Consider the following 12,649-nt stretch of genomic DNA (forward strand, 5'->3'; position numbering starts at 1 on the left):
CACACTGAAAATCTGAAAACATTATTCAGAGAAATGCAAGAGGACCAGATATCCCATGTTCATTATTGGAAGACGTTCTATCATTAAGATGATAATATTCCCCAAATTGATCTACAGATTCAACATAATTTCTGTTAAAATTCCATCTGAATATTTTTTGGCATAAATTAATATTTTGGTCCTAATATATGTTAAAAAAATACAAGGGTCCCATACTAGACAAAACAATCTTGAAAAAAAGTCAAAGGGCTCATAGGCCCCAATTTCAAAAATTACTACTAAGCAGTAGTAAATTTGATTATGGATTTGACATCAGGATAGACATATAAATCATGGAATAGGATTGATTGTCCAGAAATAAATCTCCACAAAAAATTTAAAAAATAGTGCTCAAAGATCAATGGAGAAAGAATAGTTCTTTCAACCAATAGTACTAGTACCATTAGATAGCTATAATGCAAGGGAATGAATTTCATGTTTGAGGAACTAAAAATGGATCAAAAATCTAAATGTAAGAGCTATAAAAATTTTAGAAGAAAACTTGTGTAAGTTTTTCTACCTTGGAGTGGGTTAACAGTGTCTTAGATACAACACCTAAGGTACAAGCAACAGAAAATAACATAGGTAAATTAGACTTGATCAAAATTAAGAATATACAGAAAACTCTTAGAACTCAATAATAATAAAAAGATAACCCAATTAAAAAAATGGACAATTCATTTGAATATATTTCCCCCCAAAAGATATTCAGATGGTCAATAAGTACATAAAAAGATGTTTAGCATCATTAGGGAAATGCAAATCATAGCCACAATGAGATACCATTTTGTACTCACTAAGATTAAAAAGATGGACAATAAAAGTATTGAGGAAGATGTGCAGAATCACAGAATTGGTGAAATTGAAGCCCTAATATATTGCTAATCAGAATATAAAATGGTACCACCATTTTGGCAGTTCCTACAAGCAGAGTTACTGTAATAATTTACCATACTACTTCTAGATGTATACCTAAGAGAAGTGAAAACATGTTGATACAAAAATTTGTGCACAGATGTTTTCAGTAGCATTATCCATAATAGCCAAAAAATGGGAAACAAGCCAAATGTCCCATCAAATGCTGAACAGATTTAAAAAATGTGATATATCTCTATTATGGGATATTACCATAAAAAGGAAGAACATATCAAAAAATGTTAGAATATGGGTGAATCTTGAGGATATTGTGCTGAGTGAAAGAAGGCTTACATAAAAGGCCATCTGTTTCATGATCCTATGTATATGAAATGTCTGGAATAGGCAAATATTTAGAGACAGAAATAGATCAGTGCTTTCCTACTATGGGTGGAGGGAAAATGATGACTAATGTGTGCAGGGTTTCATTTTGGGGCTGTGAAAATATTGTTGATTTAGTGGTGATAGTCTCCCACTTTAGAAATATAGTAAAAACCACTGACTTGTATACTTCAAAATGGTGAATTTTACAGTATGTGTATTGTATCTCAAAGAAGGGAAAGTCATTTTTAAAATATTAAAACCAAGTATTGGGGGCTGGGGATGTGGCTCAAGCGGTAGTGCACTCGCCTAGCGTGCGTACGACCCGGGTTCGATCCTCAGCAGCACCACATACCAACAAAGATGTTGTGTCCGCCGAGAACTAAGAAAAAATAAATAAATGTTAAAATTCTCTCTCTCTCTCTCTCTGCGTCCCCCATTCTCTCTTTAAAAAAAATAAATAAATAAAACCAAGTATCATCAATTGATTACTTTTGGAGGTTTGCTCTGCCCTGAATGGAAAATTGGTTAATACATGCAAATAATTCTGTATTGAGTGAACAGGGTAACCAAATAGATGATTAGGGAAAGTTTTTAAAATTTTTTCTGGGAATGTTAAGTAATTAATGCAGAAGTTCTGATAGAGTATCACCGTTTTGCTATATGTATCAGAATAGGTATTGATCATAATTGGCTACTAAATGGAGGAATTTTATAATGGATTTCTTGGTCTGTTTGAGCTGCTATAACAAAATGCCACAGAATGGGTGACTTATAAGCAGCAAAAATTTATTTCTCATAGTTCTGGAGGCTGGGAAATCCAAGATCGATGTGCCAGCAGATTCAGTGTCTCATGAGGGCCTGCTTTTTGGTTCATAGAAGTTGCCTTATCTTGTAAAAGGTTAAAGGGGGCAATGGATCTCTCTCTCTCTCTCTCTCTCTCTCTCTCTCTCTCTCTCTCTCTGGTCTCTTTAATATGAGCATTTAATATTTCATTTATAAGTGTAAAGATTTCATAACCTAATCATATCCTAAGTACCCCACCTCCCAAAGCCATCACTTTGAAGGTTAGGATTTCTACATATGTATTTGGGGAAGGAGGCACAAACATTCAGCCTATGCAGGATGGATCAAGCTGATAGTATTGATACCCATTGGTTCATCTTTTTTTTTTTTTAATTTAGAGACAGGGTCTTACTAAGCTGCTCAGGCCTCAGTAAGTTGCTGAGGCTGGCTTTGAACTTGTGGTCCCCCTGCCTCAGCCTTTGAACTTGTGGTCCCCCGGCCTTTCTGGGATTACAGGCGTGTGTCACTGCACCCGGCTCCATTTGTCCATATTAATATTACTAAAATGCATTATCTGTCTCTTGCCCTCAGTCTATTGATTAAAAAAAAAGAATTTTATTTCTGGGTTGTGCCTGTTTGAAAGTGAAAAAAAAACCCTATGGTTTTGTTTAAAGTGTGTATTCTCAACATCTCCAGATGTTTAACTTTAGTGCATCTGGCAGCCTTTGTCAGAGAGTTTGGTTTAGGGCAAAATGGAATTTGTGTTTCTGTTGTGTTTTGTTTATTTTTTTGTTATTACTTGTGGTGCTGGGCAAGCACTCTATCACTGAGCCCTACTTTTAACCTTTCTTTTTGTGTTTTATCATTGTTATGATTTGAGGGAAGTAATGGTGTCCTAAATGTCCTTACCAAGCCTTCTGAGACTGAGTAAGATAATCAAGACCTGTGATAGGCAGAGGTGATACTGATATTGACAGGATGGATCTATTTGTTACAGTTTGGGCATATTAGGCAGGGCATGTAGTAGGGACTCCATTAATGTTTGCTGACTATTGAATGGACCTAAGTAGATCTGTCCAAGATTAGGGTTTCATTGCAATTTTGGTATGAATTTTATTTGGACTCTATGGTCATTTTTCCACCACCCCTTTTCTTTAATTTGTTGCCAACATTTCAAAATAGTGAGATTTCACATAAAAATCATGTTTCTGGCTTCTGTTAAAAAAGCAGAAGATCTGGCAACATTAGGCTTGCATTCCTTCATGGCAGCTAGTCAGCTGAAGCTGAGCAGGGACTAAATTAGACACAGTCCACTGCTGCCTCTGTTGCTCCCTGCTTCTACTGGGCGTTTGAGTTTGTGACCCTTATGCAATGGTTTCAGGAAGTGGTTTTCTAAATCTCAAGTTATTACTTTTTTAAAAAAATCTTTGTTTATTAATTTATTTTTGTGTGGTGCTGAGGATCAAACCCAGTTCCTCACATGTGCGAGGCAAGGGCTCTACCACTGAGCTATGGCTCCAGCCTGCATTATTACTTTTAATGACTTTTCTGATTATATTGCTACTTAACATACCATATGATCACTTACCTAATTAGAAAATAAGCTCTATGATGGCAGCAATTGTGTGTCTTCTATTTCTAGATATTCTCTGTGGTGCTGATATATTGCCTTGCACACCATAAGGAAGGCAGTACATACTTAAACCTCTCTACTCTGATTTGGCAAGGTGATTGAGGAAGACCAATAATGCTAGAATATTCAAGACATTGTCGTGAAATTCCAAAGTATCTTGATGCATTGGCTTGGAAAACATACTCTGTAGTGTCTTGGAGAAATGATCCAAGTTTATTAACATTATTCTTGCCTCTTGTTTTTATTAATCAGTTCTATCATATAATTTTAGGGTTAATATCCCTTGGCTATATTATTGGCATTGTGAAGTTAATGGCATTTGGAATATTAAGTATTTTCTTGACTATTTATTACATGGATTCTTTGAAATTAAGTCTTACAAGTATTTTCTCACAGGTAGGTAAGTACAGAAAAATAAGTGAAAAGAGTTGAGGTCTAGAATAATCATTGTCAGGAAGGATATGAAAAATAGTTTTTTTTTCTTAAAGTACTGTTTGGTGATTCAATTCAAGGACAAAATGAAATCAATTGATAATATTAGAATAGGAAAAAACTATATTGTGTTTGGAGTTAGGGCTTAATTTAAGAGTTCATTGAGTCAATTACTATTAAGTTTTTTTTAAAAAAGTTGTCTCATTTTGTGAAAACAAACCATGTTTTCTTTAGTCCTACACTAGCCAATGGTATAATGATTGGAATACCTAGTTGACCATTATACATGTTGATTTCATGCCATAAATATTCCTTGACCCATATTGTGTGTTTATTTTTATAATAGGTGAGAAATTCATCCACTCTTCTCTTTAGTTCCTTGATCACAAGAATTTTTGGAGTTAAAAGGGGAAAGGACGAACTTTCCAAAACAAATAGGTAAGTAAGCTTCATCTAATGCTAACTTTTCTTTTTACACAAAATTGTCCTGGCCAAAAATAATTGTCGAAATTTTGCTTACTTTTACAGATTCATCTGTAGCATAAAACTATAAAAATGGTATAATGAATTAACCTGTGCTGCCAAATTCTAAATCCTTGGGCAAAAATATCAACTGATTACAAAGTTGACCTTTCAAATCAACAAATATAAAGCAAGGAAGCCAGGGCTGAAATATAGACTTGTTTCTCACTGCAGTAACTATTCTTTTTTCTTTGTGTCTTCTTCAAGTATTCCTGAAATGTCCTACATTCTTTTTTCCTGATGTGTTATCGAGTATTTACTATCTGTGCAGTATCTTTAATCATATAGGCGAAAGTTTAAAAGATTGTGAAACTCTTATCAGAACACCTTCCAGACTACCTGTGCATTCATTACTCTCCTAAACGAAGGGAGAAAGTTGGAGATGTTGACTGTGTGAAATAAATAATGCATTTACTTTTTGGTCTTTAATTTACTCTGTTTTTTTCAGTAAGGCTTTTTAATGTCTGGAAGGAAATCTATGGAACCATTTTGGTTATTATTATTATTTAATATAATGCACAAGTTCTGTTTGTTCTTAAAGAGAAGCTTTGGATAGTTCTTCAGCATTTGAGGATTTAATAGTAGTGTAGTTGGCTTGCAGCTGTTAACACTAGATGTCACTGTCGCTGCATGTTTAATTACTCCCTTAAACTTTTAGAATCCAATTTGACATACAAGTCATTGTCTTAAGGACCTAAACATGAATTCAAGCCCAGCTTCTCTCTTCCCTAAACAAGTTACTATGTTTTTGCTTCAAATTTAGATTTTAAACTGGTATTTATTAAAATATGTCTTCTTGTGATGAAATTAAGTTTTAAGAACTAAAAGATATGATGAAATAATTTTTTGATATGCTTGTGGTAATTCTAGTGAAACCTGCTGTGGTGGTTCTGAAAATTGCTGCTTATCAGCCTGTAAAATTCACCAAATATTTCAAAGAAAGGTAACTGGCTCTAAGTTTGAATCCCCTGAGTAAATGCAGGAATACTAAGAGATTTTTTTTTTCTCCCCTGAGTTGTATTTTTAAAATAAATATTACTACTTTGGTAGCATGATTATAATTTTTACTTTATAGCCTGTTATTTTTTTTAAATATTTTTAGTTGTAGATGGACACAATACCTTTATTTATTTATTTTTAGGTGGTGCTGAGGATTGAACTCAGTGTCTTACGCATGGTAGGCAACTGCTCTACCACCAAGCCATGACACCAGCCCCTTTAGCTCATTCTTAAAGTAATTTTTCCTGTCATTAACTGAAAATTACTAGTATTTGTTTCTTTTTAACTTTGTCTAATTTGTTAATAATTCTACAGTGTGCTTAAGTTTAAAATAGTTGTATCTTTTTATGAAACCATGATGATGTTTAGTAGTATGAATAAAATATGATATTAAGTAACAATTAAAGTTAATGTTAAAATTGCTCTTCTTGAATGTGTATATAAATTTTACTGTGCACCAGAGAAAAATGATCATTAATTTCATTTAGGTTGCAACTGAAAGAGGATAGAAGAATAAAAGGGCGATGAGATCACACAGTTTTACCCTTTTAGCTAAAGTCACACTGATGGAAATTCATTTCTTTTGAATAGAGAAGATTACAAAATTAATAACTTTCCTAGAAGAAGAGAAATGGAATATTTGTATAATTATTTTGACTAATGGTGGAAAGTGAAATGAAGGAATTAGGAAGTTGATATTTTACTTAAGTGTGGTGAACATTTTTTAGTAAGAGCCTGTATTTCAATAATCAGAAGACTGGCATGTGTCATCTCCTATACAGGCTTCTCTTTTCTATTTAACTCTTGAATTATCAGTTTCTTGGCAGGTCTTCTTAGAAGTTCTGCAAAACATTTAGTTTGTTAAATTTGCAATTGTTTGTGATTATTCTACTTTTGTAGTTTATTTAATTTTGTCACTTTTTGTTGAAATATTTATATACCCAATTTCTACATATTAATTCCCCGAAGGATAGGACCGTTTCCATCTATTCTTTGTATATATAAAGGGCACTTTAAGAATGCTACTTACAATGTCTTGTTGGGTGATTACTCAGTCATCAAATAACTAACCTCAGCTGATGACACCTCACAGCCAGTTAAATTTGCTTTCACAACCACAGGTTGTTCTGCATGCAGTCTTGCAAATGTGTGCTCTTGGTCGGAAAGGAACTGAACATAAAAAGAACATCTGCTTTTTTTCCATCTAGTGTGAAAAGAATGTCTACCTTGGAGTAAATAAACTTGGTTTCTAGGCATTTTGCTGCCACTGGAGATGACCTTAGTAGAGTCCCTTATTCACTCCATACTTCAGTTTCTCAATCTATATGACAGGAGTAGTAAGATCTAGATTTTATCTTCATGGGGTTATTAAGAGTCTACAACAAACTATTACAACTTTATTATTATTTTTTTTTAAATTGAAGTCCTAAACAATTAGAGATATGGTTTGCTGTTTCTGTCTGTTGCCTTGCTGTTAGACTGTGCCTTTTGAGGACAGCACCAGGGTCAGAATCCTGTGTATCTGGTACCTTGTATACTGTCTGGTGTGTAGGAAGCATATAGAAATACTTGCTTAGTAGAAAAAGTAAATTTTATTACTGGGGAGGGGGGGATAAAAAGTTTGTTTTCTACTCCTGCCTTTGTTCTCATAAAGCCACAATAACCAACGAGGTTATCCTCTCTGTTCCTTGAGTTTCTTCTTGCTCAAATAAGAGGTTGGGCCAAGCCTGAGGTGTCTTCCCTCTAAAATATGAAGCTGAGACTTTATATAATGTTACTAGAATTGCATGTTTGATAAAGTGCCAATGCCTTAGACAGTACCTGACACATAGTAGGGACCAGAAGTTTTCATTTAATATGTGGAGAAAGGACCAGGGGTCTGCCTCTCTGTATGAGTGTGTGGAATGCACTTAAGATTGAGCTTTTGAGCCCATTGGTCTGATCTAGATGTGTTCTTTGAATTATGAATAGTGAGAAAATACAAGTTTTACAGTCATGTTATTACACTGTAATTTTCTAACACTCCTTTCCTTTCTGTTTGTTGTCATTTAACTGACTTAGTCTGACAGAATGAATAATGGATTCCATGTAAAATCGGAACATGCATAGCCCTGTTTTCTGGGGAAGGTGCTGTGCTTTCTGCTTTTCTATAGTAGCTGCCATCTGTATGTGAATGGACCGTCCTTGATAGCTGCTCATTCTTTATAGGGTAGCAGCTAAACCAATTGCATCTTTAACTCTGGGTCCCTTGTGTGTCTTAACCTTCAACTATGTTAGTTGCAGCTAAGTGGCAAGTGCCAATATATAGTAGTCTGAGAAGCTTTATTTTTGACTTTGTGGAGTGTCTGCTTTGCCAAAACTTCATACAGGTGCTCAGTGTGCAGAGTTAAATAGTATTGCTTTTACATTTTCCTTTTGCTTAAACTCAACCTGTGAGCCAATAAGAACTTAATGATGAATAAGTACTTACCTTGAATTCAGTTTAAACATGAGGGCTCCAAAACTTGGGCTTTTGAGCTTACAGTTCAGCTGGGGAGAAATAAACTGTTACTTGTGAATCAGATGAAAATAGAAGATATCACTAATCACCTGTGCATTGTGATTTGGGTAATGAATGCCTTGGACATCTGTAAATGGAAAAAATAGAGTGATGTATTTTTGAGGAAATAGTATTTCTTATAAGGCTTTGGGGATGAGTAGATTTAAGGTCATGAAATAGACTGAAAAAGAGAAATGAATAAATAATTTTGTTTACTGTGTTAAGTGCAATTTCTATTCTGTATTATTAAGGAGCTCATATTCAAATTAAGAGCTTAGTACAGTTTACTATAATTTAAGAAGAAAATGGGTTTGTAAAAGCATCACTAGATCCAAATAAAATAATTTCCAATGACTGTACTGGGAGATGTTAGATTAATTTTATTTTCTTGGACATAAATGACAGAATTATTAGAATTATTTTTCTTAGTGGCATAGGTCTAGAGGAACCCTTCAAGGGGCATCTAACTCAGCCCAACTTCTTGCTTATCGGCAGATTTTGAAGCCATTTCCAGACTGACTGGCTTCTTTCCTGTTCTTCGTGTTTTCTAGGAAAAGAGATTCCACAAGTTTCTGTGGTTACCCACTCCATTGTTTAGGAAAGAATTGGTTTTTCAAAACTAAAATTGAGAGCTTTAGGGCAATTGAGTTTTTTATATTTTAGAGAATGTAATTATTAGAATTCAGAATAGCTTATTTGCTTTGAACCACATAGAAGCTTGTAGTAAACACTTACCTATTTGGCCAAACTGAAAATTGGAACTTTCTTTCACTGGGTCTGGGATAATATTAACATCCTCAGACCCAAAGAATTTCTCATTTTCCCCATTGAATAACGTTCATTATGTTTTCAATCTGCTGGGTACTAGCATGCAGAGATGAATCAGAAATATTCTGTGCCTAAGGGGAACTGACAGCCCAGTGAAAAATATGGCAGCTATCTGTTGCATTGGATTCTGTTTAACTTACCTTGAGGGAAGGGAGAAGTTTTGTAAGGCAGATGGCATGTCTTTTAGTGTCTTTTGCCTATTCCATGGTTGGCTTGTGCCAGGCCATTTTTATGTGTCTAATTTAACTTTCACGAGATCCCTGCAAGGTGAACAATATCATCATCACCTTACAGTGGCGTAAAACCACAGGGAGTGAATTTTAGTTATTTGCCTGTTGTCGTATAGCCAGAAAGTGGCAGGACTGGAACACAAATTATTTTCATGTACAGGGCACTTATTTATCAATACATAGAGCCTGTCATGAGTAGTATATTACTTTTTTGGTGTATGTCTTTAGATTTTACATTGCCCTAACTGTGGGAGACAAGCCACTTCATTCGTTCATTCAAAGTCTGAATGTGGACCAATAATCACACATTTTTAATATGGTATGTTGATTTCAGTGGGGGTGGGGCGCAGGGGAGAAGTTTGCTTGAGTTGACTCTAAGACCCTTTCTGTGGGTGTTGGAAGACAATATGAATTATGTAGTTTTTTTCGTTCGTGGATTTTATGTTTTTGGTGGGGAAGTTATTAGAGCAGTTTATTGCAAGTAAGACAAAGGCAAGAGAAAATACAGTATACCCTATAGAGGGGCAGGCAGGTAGGCTATGGATGAGAATGCCCATAAGTATTCTTTTTTTGAGTGAGCCTCACTGTTTTCATGTATATAAGAGATGAGGCAAGAGTAGGCCTTAAAGTTTCTAACATTATGCTGTTAAACCAGAAAGGTAAAAATCATACATTTCTGGTTGGCAAGTAGGGAATGAATTAAATTAGCCCAGGAGGTTATCAGTTTTACTAATAAGAAATTTACCTTTTTCATAGTTAACTCTGTAAAACTCAATTGTTTGGTGCTATCGAGAGGGGATTTGGGGTTTACAAAAATTCTTGGCTGTGGTTCAATTTCTTTTAGACTTAATGTTTTACAGAATCTTTGGTTACATTTTTCACATCTTTAATTAAAATGACATAAATGATAACAATTATTATTTGTCTTTATTTTCTAAAGGACCTAAAAAGTCACCCAATCCCATTTTCATTTAACAGATAAGAAAATTAAGGTGCAGAAAATTAAGTGATTTGCTCAAGATCACAAAGCTAGCATTAATATAATTTAATGGTTATTTTTAGCTTATAGCATGACTAGAACATTTGAAAAAAATATTTAGAAATGAAGTTTCTATTAGCAACAATAATATTCATTTGAATTTAAATGATTCTAATGTGGAATATGAGGTTCATTCTCCCAAAGAGTCACTTTACTTGTCAGAGGATTTTAAATAATAATGATTTAAAGTTAAGAGCCCCATGATTTGATATAGTCTGGAGGTGTCATTCATGCATTTACCACAAATCTTTGTAGAACATTCAATCTGTTGCTTTAGCCAGGGTAGATAAATGAGTATTTTTGGAGACTGAGAAGTACAGTACAAGTCTTGTATAACCTTGTTGAGATGGTCTAGTCAGAATTAAGTCTGTACTGACATTTTTGTTTACTGGAGAGTTTCATGTTTCAACGTTTTGTTCATTCATAGGTTCATGGATTATAGGTAGGGAGACCACAAATGAAATTTGTAACCAAAAAGAAGTTCTTGAAAAGAAATATGTTCATGAACTTAAAGTGGGAATTACTCATTGTATGCTTAAATATTGACTCTTGCATGGACCAAGTAATCTTTGTTCCTTAGGACTGCTTCAGGCCATTGCCCTCTCTAATAACTGAGGCATTGTTGCTCTCGTTTGAGCTTGTTCTATGGAATCTTGGCAATGCATGCATCCTCTTTCTGCATGTAAAAGCATGAGTAAATATTTTTTCTTAGCTTTGATATTTTTGTAGCTTACATTTTATATGAGCCAGACTAATATAATGTAATACCAGGATTACATAATTTAAGACGTCAGGGTTGCTTCCAGGGCTATGAGATAAAGTATTCATTTATCAGGAAGTTTACAAGCTGTATTTGTTGCTCATTCACTACCTGTAGAGAAACACCACAGAGCTGTTTTCCAAATGAGAAAATGGAGTCAAAGAACTTAAGGCCAGAGGGAATGGTTTCCTTAGAACTTAAGATAACATTTATAATTTGTTCAGAATTCAGTCCTAGTAACTATTGATTTTAGTAACATATAGTTTTGAAATTCCAGAAATTTCCAACTATTGTTGTTACACACAAAACTATTTTTGATAAAAATATGATCAATAAAATTTTTTATGTGTGTCTAATTTAACCTTCACGAGATCCTTGCAAGGTGAGTAATATCATCATCACCTCACAATGGAGTAAAATGACAGGGAGTGAATTTTAGTTATTTGCCTGCTGTCATATAGCTGGAAAGTGGCAGGACTGGAACACAAATTATTTTCATGTACAAAGCATTTATTCACCAGTACACAGAGCCTGTCATGAGCAGTATATTACTTTTTTGGTGTTTGTCTTTACCGTTATTAGAAGAAGATACTTTCCATTTTCCTAAAGTCATGACATGGGGAAAGTAGCACCGCCAGTCTGGATGATGAACTGGTCAGCAGGCTGAGGACCTAATCTGTCAGACTGTGGTATGTGTACTTATGTGTTTGCTTGTAAGTGGGGAAGGAGGGGAGGCAAGTAGTGAAGGGGGAATAGAGTAGTAAACACCTTTGAAATATAATAGACTTTAGGATTCACTAGAAGTACTGAGTTCTGTACCTTGGGCTAGATGTCCTAGTAAAAAATTAAGTAGCTATAGGTGGACACAATATCTTTATTTTATATTTGTGTGGTTAAAAAAATTAAGTAGCATACTCTTGTCATTGTCATTTTTCATCCCTCAAATAATAGCTCCATTTTTTAATATTTAAATGTAAGTTTGAAATAGTTCAGACTTAATAGTAGTTAGAATGCTTTTGGATACAACTAATAAAAAACCCAAATCAGAATTTAAACAGGGAAAAGTTATTACATATGTAACCAGGATGTTTTAAGGGGGATTCATTTTTTTCAGGTTGAAGCATGTGTTTTCTCTGTGTTTCTACTGTGCCATCCTAGACGTGAAGGCATGGACCCAGGGGGCTTTCTGGATGGTTACAAGATGGCTGCTATTATGTAGATGTTGGAGCCATCCTCCAGATGTTAGAGTTGAAACACAATATTTAGAAGCCTTGTGTTTCTTATTTCTTTTTGAAAACAATGACACTTCCTCCTGTGTGTGTTTCTATGTCCCCACCTCCACATCCTACAGATTTTTATTCACATATTATTGACCAAAGTTAATTTTTAACATGTCCCAACTTAACCCGGGTGGGGGAAATAGATCTGCCATAATTAGCTTAGACAAATCAGGATTCTTCAGTTGGGCCTGGAATATATGTTAGCTCTTCCTGAAGCACATGACTAGTCTGAGAATGGTAAATTCTAAAAGTCAAGTTCCATTAAAAGGAAGGACAAGGTCAGGGAAAGAGTGAATTAAGCAATGTGTGTTACTACATTGATGTCT

At 34.5% G+C, this 12,649-nt stretch overlaps 1 pseudogene; it reads left to right on the plus strand.

The window, feature by feature from the left end:
* Positions 1–4,436: 4,436 nt before the first annotated feature.
* LOC144373041 (transport and Golgi organization protein 1 homolog) overlaps positions 4,437–12,649 on the plus strand; it is a 153,329-nt pseudogene continuing 145,116 nt past the window's right edge.

The sequence above is a fragment of the Ictidomys tridecemlineatus genome, unplaced genomic scaffold (assembly GCF_052094955.1).
Source record: "Ictidomys tridecemlineatus isolate mIctTri1 unplaced genomic scaffold, mIctTri1.hap1 Scaffold_218, whole genome shotgun sequence".
Lineage (NCBI taxonomy): Eukaryota > Metazoa > Chordata > Mammalia > Rodentia > Sciuridae > Ictidomys > Ictidomys tridecemlineatus.